Below are 12,535 nucleotides of genomic sequence, written 5' to 3'. Positions count from 1 at the left end.
ATGTGGCAATGCTCCAAGAAACACATATGACACCAGCTGAAGAGAGGGCTATACAGAAGCATTGGAGGACACAGGTATATTATACTGCTTATTCAGCATTTGCCAGGGGTACTCTGATTTGGATAAGAGCTGGTGTTCCGTTTCAGCCCATGGATAGCTTTGTAGATCCAGTTGGGCGCTATGTGGCTGTGAAAAGAAAATTAGAGGGCCGGGCTTTAGTCCTGGCCAATGTTTATGCACCTAACACAGACCAAGGGTCATTCTTCGAAAAACTCACTGCCAAATTGGCCCCGCACCTTATGCAGCCAATAGTGCTGGGTGGGGTTTTAACTGTGTGGCGGACCCCAGCATGGACAGATTCCACCCCCCATTGAATGAGTCCCTGATAGCAAGGGTAGCACGGCGGTTTACAGCCTGGCAAACACAATGGGGCCTCATAGATGCCTGGTATAGGTTATACCAGCTTACCGGAGATTACTCGTACTTTTCCCATCTACATGACCTGCATGTGTGTCTGGATTATTTCCTTTGCACCCCTGATGTGTTTTCAACCATACATAATGTTGAATACATGGCCCGCACCATTTCAGACCACAACCCCATATTATTATCGCTGAAGTGGGGCTCCACCCATCCTCGTACTCTTACATGGAAATTAAAACCCCAAACCTTAAAACATACATGCTACCAAGAAGCCGTGAGACAACAGATGGCTCATTTCTTTCTTGAAAACAGTAACACAGCTAGTAACCCATTAGTTGAATGGGACGCATTTAAAGCGGTGCTGCGGGGGAGATGTATAGCGGAAGCAGTGGGGGTAAGGCGTGCATTGTTCAGGGAAAGACCAGGGGCAGAAGATACGCTGTGAGAGGAGGAAAAGCATAGGCCTGGACAACCAGACCCTTACCATAGATTATTAGAATTCAAAGAGAGAGTGGCAGCCCAGGTTGAGCGACTTTGTTGCTTCGATTCCAAGAATTACATATTGTGGCTCACGCAGATAGGCATACAGTAGGTAGACTGCTTTTGTGGTTAGCATCACCGACTAAGAGAGGGTTGATCATTAAGGAAGTACAGACAGCCACAGGGGATAGATTGCATACACAGGAGGAGATCAATGGCCACTTCCTGCACTATTACGAGAGACTATATAAAAGCACCCTCCAATATGATGTAGAGGCCACCCATGAATACCTGGATCTAGGGCCACTCACAGCACTCACACGAGAGGCAGCTGAACAGCTGGGGGGCATCATACTACAGGAAATTAGAAGTGCCATTAAGGACTTAGCTAGGGGTAAGAAGCCAGGAACAGTTGGCTTCCCAGTTGAGTTCTACTCCACCTATTCTGACCTAATGGCCTCGCAGTTGGTCACCCTATATCAAGCTGCAAAGGAGAGGGGACTCTTGTCAGATACGACATGGGAGGCTTTAGTGGTGCCATTATTAAAGCCCGGTAAAGACCTGACTGAGTGTAGTGCATATAAGGCCATTATCCATGCTGAATCTAGATTATAAGATTCTTAGTAAAATACTAGCAACATGGCTGCCTCCTCATATGACACACCTGGTGCACCCGGACCAGGCAGGGTTTATCCCAGGGTGGAATAAGGCTGGTAACATCCGTCGTCTACTTGCTTTCATGATGGACCCCTCATATGACAAGACAGTGGTGGGGGTGTTTGAGGTGGATATTGAAAAAGCATTTGACAGTCTTGAATGGTGTTTTCTTTATGCAGTGATGGCGAAGATGGGACTAGGTGAGGAATACATAGCACGGGTAAAATTACTATATACTGCCTCGATGGCTAGGGTTCGTACTGGCCAAACAATCTCAGTAAGCTATGCAGTCGAGCGGGGCACCAGGCAGGGCTGCCCCCTTTCTACGCTGTTGTTCGCGATAGCATGGAACCGCTGGTGGCCCTGACTCATGCAGGAGGTGGGGGCAAAGGGATACAGGCAGGTGGTCAATGGCACCACATAGCCCTATATGCAGACAACCAGTTTATATTCCTGAGGAATATGCAGGGGGATCTGCCAGGTGCCCAGCTGTCCTTATCAGGTCTCAGCGTAAACTGGCACAAGTCCGGTCTTTTACCATTGGGGGCCGCCGGGGTAGCCCCGTCAGACCTGTGTTAATTATTGTGGGAACCACAATGCTTCTCTTATTTGGGTGTTAAAATATATCATAATATGCACTACATTTTGGACGGTAATGTGGGACATGTTATACAATCTATCCAAGCAAGTATGACATTCTGGCTGGCATTGCCTTTGTTGCTGGCACTTCTCAAATGATAGTTTTGCTGAAGGCTGTTGTACTACTTCACAGTGCTACCTGTGTGGGTACCCAGGTCAACCGTTAAAGAGTTAGGTACCCTGGTAACATCATTCGTATGGGGTACTACCCGGAAGCTGGTGGCTTTGGCTAAACTACAAAAACAGTTGGCGGATGTTGGATTTGCCGATCCTGACTTCGAATCCTATTATCTTGCTGCACAGCTCCAGGCTTAGCTGAACCCAAGGCACAGGCCACCAGTACCTATGTATCGGTTTCGTCAGGCATGTTTAAAGCAGTCGCAAACCTATACAATAGAATATGGACACCATTTTGTGCTTAGAAGTGTTCACTATAAACATACTGACAACCCAGTGTTTATTTCCACTAGGGTTGCCCACAGAATGGTGTGTTTTGTGGGATAGGGATTATCTATACCACAGATCTTTCTAATTTATTTCTCTCCCCGTTCTTAATTACAGGTATGAACAAATTCACTAACTCGGTATAACCTTTTTCTACCATGCTTTTTATATCATGCGGCCAACCTCTATAACCACCTAACTCTGTGCAGCATACAGCCTTTGGCCATGTGCAGCGGGGCTTGGCCGCAGGGCCTGGCCTGCAGCTAGTCCCTGCTGCCATCACCCTAACCACCCAACCCCACGCTTCTTACAGCTTTTGGTCAAGCACAGCAGTATTTGGCCGCAGGTCTGCAATCCCCCCTCTCTCTGGAGATTTCAGTACTGGGAACTACATCCCCATGGTCTCAGCCTATTTATTATTTTTTGTGTGGGAGCTCAGCCCCATCCTCCAGGGCCTGGCCATGATCTGGGTGCCCCCTAGGGCATGCAGTCAGAATGTTGGGGACTGCAGGGGGAGTCTGAAGGTCCCCACAGTCCCAGCTGGCTCCCCACCTCCTCTGGGAGCTGGCATTGCTGTCACAGAGAGGGAGCTGCTTTCCTCTGGTTCCCTGCGTGCATCTCTGCGGGCAGGGAAACAGAACTGTTTGACAGCTCTCCCTTCATCCAAGCGGAGTGTTTGCTCTGACTCGGTGGGAGCTGTCAAAGCTCCCACCAAGTCAGAGCAAAGAGCTATGTCACAGGGGTGGCCACCCTGGGACATAGCAGGAGCTGGCCCTGGGGGGGGGGGGGGGTGACAGTCCCCAAGGCCATAGTAGGCTGCACGAGGGGGGTATACGGCCCCCTCTAACTTCATAATTTAACTCTGGGGAGGTGGCGGTCCCCAAGGCCGTGGGGTGGGGCTGCACGGCCCCCTTAATTTAAATTAATAGCCCTGGGGAGGTGATGGTCCCTGGGGCTGTGAGGGGTCATGCGGCCTTTGCGTCAGTTTATATATTGTGCCCTGGGGAGGTGGTGGTCTTTGGGGCTGTGGGGGAGCTGCACGGCACCCTCACATCAGTTTACATATTGTGCCTCGGAAAGGTGGCACCCCAGGGGCTGCAGGGGCGCCGCACAGCACCCTCACATCAGTTTACATATTGTGCCCCTGGGAGGTGGGGTCTCGGGGCTGGGCCGGGCCAGGCAGCCCCTGCATCAGTTTATATATTGTGCTGGGGGGAGGTGGTGGCCCCTGGGGATGCATGGGGGCTACGCGGCCCCCCTTAATTTAAATTCATAGCCTTCGGGGAGGTGGTGGTCCCTGGGGCTGCGGGGGGCGAGTGGCACTCCTGCATCAGTTTATATATTGTGCCCTAGGGAGGTGGTGCTCTTTGGGGCTGCAGGGGTGCCAGGCGGCCTCCTACATTGATAATTTTAATGCCCCTGGGACCTGGCCCACCCGGGGGCTTCAGAGAAACAAGAATGGGAGCCCGCAATTGTTTTTTTTTTTTTTTTTTAATTTTCAGCGAATTCGCTGCGATGTCCGCTGAAAATTAAAAGAAAATATTTTTAATGACGTTATAAAAGTTGTCATGAAAATATGGGGTAATTAGCAGTGCATGATGAGGGGGTGAGTTATGGTTACCTTACAGCACAAGTTATAGTTACTTGAAATAACTCTAACTATAACTGCAGAATTTCTAAGGTTATGTACGAGTACATTCAGAACCTAACTATAACATCAGTGTAACCTTTGGTTTTTTGAGTGAATTTCTATGTTGTTTTAAATTCTATTCCCTAACTATAACATACCCATAACCTTTGTTTTTTTCAATGAATTTCTATTTGTTTTAATGTAAAGTAATTTTAATTACTATACTTTAATCCAACCACTGCCACACACAGCCACAGGCCAGGACCTGAGGCCAACTCCCTATAACCACCCAGCCACGCACAGCTTTTGGCCATGCACAGCGGGGTTGGGCGCAGGGCCTAGCCTGCGACCAGGCCCTGCGGCTAACCACTTATAACCACCAAACCCTGCACTGTGTACGGCCTTCGCACCGCATCTGGCCTTTGACTCTGCGGGGGTTGACAGCAGAGCATGGCCTGTGGCCAGGCCCTGCAGCCAACCCCCTATAAACCCCTATGCATGACCGGAGGGTTTGACTCTCTGGGTGTGAGAATAGGTGTGTGAGCGTGTCTCTGGGTGTGAGAGTGTCTTTCTGGGTGTGAGAATGTGTGCGTGAGGGTCTTAGTGGTTCTGTGTGTGGATGTGTGACAGTCTGAGTGGGTCTGTGAGTGGGTGTGTCAGTGTCTGAATGGGTCTGCAAGGGGGTGCATCAGTGTCTGAGTGGGTATGTGAGTGAGTGCATGAGGGTCTAAGTGGGTCTGTGAGAGTGCATGAGGGTCTAAGTGGGTCTGTCAGTTGGTACACGAGGGTCTGAGTGGGTCTGCGAGTGAGTGTGTGCAGGTTTGAGTGGGTCTGTGAGTGGGTGCATAAGGGTCTGAGTGGGTGTGTGAGTGGGGGAGGGCATGTTTGTGTCAGTCTGTTAGTAGGTGTGTGAGTGTCTGAGTGCTACTATGAGTGAATGATTTAGTGTATGAATGGGCCTGTGAATGTTTTTTTTTCATTTTTCACCAATATTCATGATTTTTTGGTGAAGTTACGTGGGGCGTGCTGACGTATTTACAAATATTGCCCACTGTGAAAAAAATTATTTTAAGGTCATAATTTTACCCTCAAACATCTCCTATATCACAGTCCTGGAGTCAGGGTACAGGGTACCTCCACCCTGAACCCTTATGCCACTTTTCATTTTATTTTTCAACACCGGGGACCATGTCCCATTACCTAAAATGGCAGCCGCAACTTTCTGGTCAGATTGCGGCCAGCCAATCACAGCAATCCTGTTGACGCACATATTCGCAAATTCACTACAATAATTGCAAAAACGTTGTGTCCGTGTCCCTAGATATACAAATTAGATTTTCCTTTAATTTCTCTTAAATTTCTGAACAGACTTACACCAGATAACAAAAAGTATAATCTGCATACCGAAAGCTACCTTTCTACCAAATTTGGAGTAATTCCATCTAGCATTTCGGGCTGTAGTCGTGTTCACAACTCCTATGGTAATTAACATGGGGAACGCATTTGTTGGTCCCCATTTTGTCGGCCCCCGCTTGACGGATCTCCCCGAAACTTTCCATGTTCAAAAAGAATTACAGGCACACTTTTTGGGGAAATTTTCATGAAGATTCGTCAAACGATGCCAAAGATATAAGCAAGTCAAAAAACGCTATTTCTATAGAAACATTATATATATCCCAAATAATGAAATGTGTAGGGTATGCCTGTTCATCTCTGGCTAATTCTCATCTCACTCCCACTTAGACAAATTTCACCCACTTGCACACTTAACAAGCATCACACTTGCATAGTGAAATTAAGAAAAAAAGCTAATTTTCAACTATTTCCTCAAGTCTATTTGTGTGTATTCTATGTACTGTGTAGACTATCATTTTTTGTGGTTAGAAAAAAATCCTCATTATAATCTTTTTTTCTCTCACCCATGTGCCTTTCCCGAACACCCTGTGAAAAGGGGAGTTATTCCTATGGGTGCACAAAAAAGTGTCAATTCTTGGCCTCAAAACTGGATAAAGAAGACAAACTTCACACAGTCTGAAAAGTATTCAAAGGTTCTCAACTTCTCTGGCAGGGAATTTTCGATGCAAAAAATAATTTGTGAGAGAACTTTCTCACAATAACTTTTCTAGGAGAATTCATAAGCTAAAAATTAGGATTTGCTGATGTTCTTCCACAAAACTACATTAAGTGGAAGTGCCCTCCAGATATGTTTTTCTTCTCTTGTTTTGCAAACTTTGTGAACTTCTTAAGGCTGACAAGTTTAAAAGAAACCTATCAATTTAAGTGTTGAAACGCTTTCGAATTTCCGACATCCTATGTAATTGGTCTACATGCCCACAATTGCTGCAGTAATTTAAACCTTGGTGTAACGCACATGTTCTGAAGTGTTTGAAATACATTTTACACACATTTCTTCATCACTACTAGTTTAAGACAGAAGCATTCTGAAACACAGTCTATGCATAAATCAAAAGACTGCGAAGTTGTTATACTTATTTTATTGCATGTGGCTCAGTTATAAGTTTTACAAGTATAATTCACACTTTCTAGATCAGCCCCAGGGAAATCTGCTCTTCGCGCCGACAATGACAGTTGTGACGACTGGTAAAGTGAGACCTGCACTGCGTGTGACAGCAGTCTCAGCCCCCGACAACTGCCAATGGAAAGCAACTGCCCACGATGCCAGACCTGCTCTGCTCACTACAGCGACGACCATCCACATGCTCAGCTAAGGTCTCTTTTCAGCCAGTCTGCTCTGGTCCCTGCACCTGAACCACACTCCATTGGAGTTAGCCTGAACTTGTGAATTTCCCCTGGTCTAGCATACCTAGATGGCCACAGGTAGCACTTTGTGCTTTTAGTCACTATTTTCACTAAAAATGTTAAAAAAGAATATCTCTGTTGCTGATTGGATTTTTGTCGTTTTGATATCATTTTAGTTATTAAGATGTACTCTATGTTTCTAACTTGGTTTGGGATTTTCTTGTGTTGTGTTTTCACTTTAATACTTTTTAGGTGCTGAATAAATACTTTACAAATTCCCTCTAAATTAGGCCTGACTGGTTTTGTGCGAAGCTACTAAGGGATCAAGCACAGGGTAATTCAGTGACTTTTGTGGTGTACCTTAGCAGGGACTGAGTTTGTTGTCAGAGTGGGATTTCCACGCCTTCAACCAAAAACCCAATTTCACACAGTAGTCAAGAATGGTGGAGGATGTAATATTCTCCACCACATGATGGATGGAGTACTGCTAGCGGCCGAAGTGCATTAGTAAAAGTATGGGAAATGTAATTCCAATAGGGGAGAGTCTGCAAGCGTAGAGGGTGAAACTAAAGGGTTGGCCAAAAACGAACAAATATTCTGTAACTATTTTGTTGGCCTTTCACCTTCAAGCAACTGCATATAAAATAACACACAGCTTAAATGATAAAATAACTGCAAGTTAAACTAATCATTGAGAGATGCACTATTTTAGGTTGTGAAACCTCAGTTGCCTAATGCAAATACTTCAAATATCTGTGTGTTTAACCAGAGAGCCACATATTGGAATTCTGGCTGGTGCAATGGAGAATAGTAATGTGATTTAAGTGTTATGAGGTCCCAGCCTCTGACTGAAAGCACCTTACATATGTATGTCATTATTTTAAACTTGCATTACACACAATATAAATAGGAAGCTACAAAGGTGCACAAAAAGATTTAGGTTTAAGTCAAAAAAATGCTTCCAAAAGATAGATATAGTAATGTGCAGACTGTACTTAGTGCAAACATTGATATTATAATATATATATATATATATATATATATATATATATATATATATATATATATATATATATATATATATATATATATATATATATATATATATATATATATGTCTGTATATATATATATATACACACACACACTTAAAAAAACAAAGGTTACAGGGTCATTATACTTAGGCTCACATTTTAAATGTACCAAACCATAGAAATTCATCTGTTATAGTTAGTTATCTCAGGTTACTATAACTTGTGCCGTAATGTAACTATAACTCGTGCCCTCGCCATGCACAGTTTTCTTTGTCAAACATTTTACTGCAAATATTACATTGATATTATTAATGATGTTATCAAAAACGTCATGAATGCCGTAAATTGTGGGGTAATTAGCAGTGTATGGCGACGGCACGAGTTAGGGAACCTTAGGGCACAAGTTATAGTTACTTGAGATAACTAACTATAACAGATGAATTTCTATGGTTTGGTATGTTTAAAATATGAGCCAAACTATATCGTCCCTGTAACCTTCGTTTTTTTAAGTTAATTTCTGTGCTTTTTCAATTCTTTTTCCTAACTATAACGTCCCTGTACCCCTTGTTTTTTATAGTGACTTCCTTCTTTTTGTACTGTTAAGTAATTTTCATTACTATTCATTAATCAAACCACCACAGCTCAAAGTGTTCAGTTGTGCGTGGTGGCAGTTGGCCACAGGACCTGGCCGCAGTCCAGGTCCTGCAGGCAACCCCTATATCCACCCAAGTCTGCACTGTGCAAGGCCTTTGTCTGTGCACAGCAGCCATTGACCACAGGGCCTATGGCCACCCAAACCCCGCGTTGCGCATGGCCTTTGGCCATACCCAGCAGTAGTTAGTACAGGTCCACATTCCTCCCAGCCCCAGCTGATTTCAGCCCAATGACCACATCCCTGGGGCCCGGCCTTCTAAAATGTATTTATTTAGTGGGAGGCCCACATGGCCCCACCCTCCCCAGGTCGATCTTGCCCCGGGGTCCTCATAACCCCAGGTGCAGTCTAAATCTTTATTTTTTTGGGGGGGAGGGGCTGCGTGGTCCCCCTTCTCTGGCCAATCTTGGCCCCAGGGACCCATTGCCCTGTGGTCCAGCCTAAATATTTTTTTGGAGGATTGGGGCTACGCCTCCCCCCCCAACAGGTCAGTCCTGACCCTGGGGCCCAGCCTAATTCTTTTTAAGAGGGGGCTGCGCGGCCCCCCTCTCCAGGCCTATCAGGGGCCTCAGGGACTCCATCCCCTGGGATTGGCTTATTTTTTTTATTATTTTTTTAGGGAGGTGGTCCGTGTGGCTCCCTCCCCAGGGCTACTCTCGGCCCTGGGGACCCCATACCCTGTGGCCCAGCCATGTGACCTAGGTGCCCCCCAGTGCACCCAATCGTAATGTTGGGGACCCTGGGGTGAGCTGAAGGCCCCAACGGTCCCGGCCGGCTCCCAACCTCCTGTGGAAGCTGGCTCTGCTGTTACAGACAGGGAGCTGCTCTAGCAGCTTCCTCTCTGTGAGAGCAGTTTCCTCTGTTTCCTACCTGCATCTTTGCAGGCAGGGAAACAGAGGAAACCTCTGCTCGCAGTGTTTGACAGCTCTCCTTCACTGTGAGCAGTTTTTTCTGTGAACTGGCGGCAGCTGTCAAAGCTCCTGACAAGCCACAGCAAACAGCTATGTCCCTGGGGTGAGCACCATGGGACATAGCAGGAGCCGCCATTGAGGGTGGCGGTCTCCAGGGCCATTGTAGGCTTCACGAGGGGGGGCCCACAGCCCCCCTTCAAAGGCATTGCCCTGGGGAGGTGGTGATCCCCAGGGTCCAAAATGGACCCCCTCCACTATTGGTTTGTAGCCCCAGGGGAGGTGGTGGTCCCCAGGGCTGTGGTGGGGGGCTGCAGGCCACCCGCACTGTGTATAATAAGTGCCCTGAGAAGGGGGTGGTCCCCGGGGCGGTCCTGCGGCCCCCTGCATGAGTTTACTATTGTGCCCCAGGGAGGTGGCGGGTCATGGGACTGCGAGGGGTGGGGCTGCTTGGCCCTCTTGCACCTTTTGTTAGGTTAGGCGGTCCCTGGGTCTGTGGGGGGGGCTATGCGGTCCCACGCACTTTGTGTAATTAGTGCCCAGGGGAAGTGGCGGTCCCTGGAGCTGCGGGAGGGCCATGCAGCCCTCCCCATCGCAGTTATAATATCAATGCCTCCAGGACTTGGCCCAACCAGGGGTTTCATAGAAACAAGCATGGGAGCCCACAATTGTTTTTCTTTCGCTGATCCACTGCAACATCTGCCCAAAACAATTTTTAAATGTTTTTTTGCTCTGGGGGGCCTCTGGGGCCCCAGCACTAAAGCTAAAGGGTCAGGGTGCCCCTACCCTGGCCCCTTTTGTGTTTTTTTATTCTTTTTTGTTGGGACTCGGCTTCAGCTGAGTCCCAAGATGGCTGCCAACATTTCCTTGTTAAAGGGTTGGCAGCCAGTCAGATCTCAGCACAAGATTGGGAGAGTTGGCACAGCCTTCACGTCATTATATGTACAAATTTGGATTTTCTTGAATTTCTCAAAAACGTCTGAATGGATTTACCCCAAATAACAAAAAGGCTTCTTCCTAGACCAAGAGATACTTTTCTGTCAAATATTGTTACATTCTATCCAGCAGTTTGGGTGCTATCACTGTTCAAAATACCTGTGGAAAAATGAATAGGGAAAACACGTTTTGAGACCCCCTCTTTTACTCTGACCGCACTTGACGGATTGACGGATCACCCCAAATCTTTCAAGACAACAGATGAAGTGAGCACCATTTTTTGGGGAAAATGCTGTGAAGCTTCATCAAACAGCACCAAAGTTATTAGCAGCAAAACATTAAAATGCTTTTTTCTATAGAAACGAGGTCCTAACTATAACAACCTTGTGGCGCTAGGTCTTATATATACTGTTCATAACCTAGTGGTGGTGCTACTAGTTAGTTATAGTTAGTATTAGCAGAGATGCAGGCACGGAAGCAGAGGAAACTGCTCTAACAGAGAGGGAGCTGCTATAGCAGGACATCAGCCTGGGGAGGGGGGACCACACAGCCAGCCAGCTATATAAATATATATTTAGACTGCGCTTCAGGGGATGAGGACCACAGGGCGAGATCAGCCTGTGGAGGGGGGCACTCCCTCCCACCAAAAAAATCAATTTTAGAATGCCGGGCCCCTGGGGATGTGGTCCCCGGGGCAAACATTGGCTGGGGGAGTGGGACATGTGGATCTGCGGCCATCTACTGCTGTGTATGACCAAAAGCCATGTGCAGCATGGGGTTGGGTGGTTATAGGGGTTGCTATAGGGCCTGGACCTAGGCCAGGCCCTGTTGCCAACCCTGCTGCGCAAAGAGCAGCGCGGGGTTGGATGTTATAGGGGTTGGCCGCAGGGCCTGCTGCCAACACCTGCTGTGCATGGCCAAAGGCCATGCACAGTGCGATTTTGGTGGATACAGGGGTTGGCCACAGAGCCTGGCCTGCGGCCAACTGCCGCCCCACATGGCCAAAGGCTGTGTGCAGTTGTGGTGTGATTAATGTATAGTAATGAAAATTAATTACATTAAAAAAATCATAGAAATTCACTGAAAAAAACAAAGGTTACAGGGACGTTATAGTTAGGAAATACAATTTAAAAAAACATAGAATTTTACTTGAAAAGGAACCAGAGAAGGATGCCTTCTCTCCCCCTATTATTTATACTAACGCTAGAACCCCTACTTACATTGATCAAAGAAAATCTATTCATCCCCGGTATCCCTTTCTCATCAGGCCCACAAAAATTAGCCGTATATGTGGAAGACATTCTCCTTTTTACCACCCAGGCAGAATCAGCCTTGCTGCACATCATATCCACCATCAACAACTACTCTGAGATGTCAGGCTACTGCCTCAACAAGGAAAAGACAGAGGTTCTTCTTCTCACTGTGTACTGCAACAGTTCACACATGAGCCCCTAGAAACTCAGACTGGCCCCTGAAAAGATAAAATACCTGGGTATATGGTTCACCCATAATCTTAAAGACTCCATCGATCTCAGTGATAAACAGACGCTATATAACATCAAAGACTTAGAAAAATGGTCACCCAGATTAATTACTTGGTGGGATAGAACAGAATCAGTCAAGGTGATGATTACTCCTCTTTTCAACTTTTTAATCAGCATGTCCCCCATATACCTTGCAGACACCTCTTTTACTAAATAGACATGTTACTTACCAAATTCCTCTGGAAGTCTTAAAAACCCAGAATTGCCCTAAAGAAACTGAGACTTCCTAAAAAACGTGGTGGCCTAAACTTACCCGACTACCGGAGATGCCAACATGCCTTCTTAGTGAAACAGCCACCAACCCCTCAATGCCATAGCTCGTTATTGAAACCGCCCACGCTAAACCCTTATCCCTCACTTCATTTCTAACAGTCAAAAAAAAAAAATCACACCACTCTATAAACCTTCTATCCAGCACAGGCACTCCA

Source organism: Pleurodeles waltl, chromosome 5 (genome assembly GCF_031143425.1).
Source record: "Pleurodeles waltl isolate 20211129_DDA chromosome 5, aPleWal1.hap1.20221129, whole genome shotgun sequence".
Classification (NCBI taxonomy): domain Eukaryota; kingdom Metazoa; phylum Chordata; class Amphibia; order Caudata; family Salamandridae; genus Pleurodeles; species Pleurodeles waltl.
Note: the sequence above shows the minus strand (reverse complement) of the source record.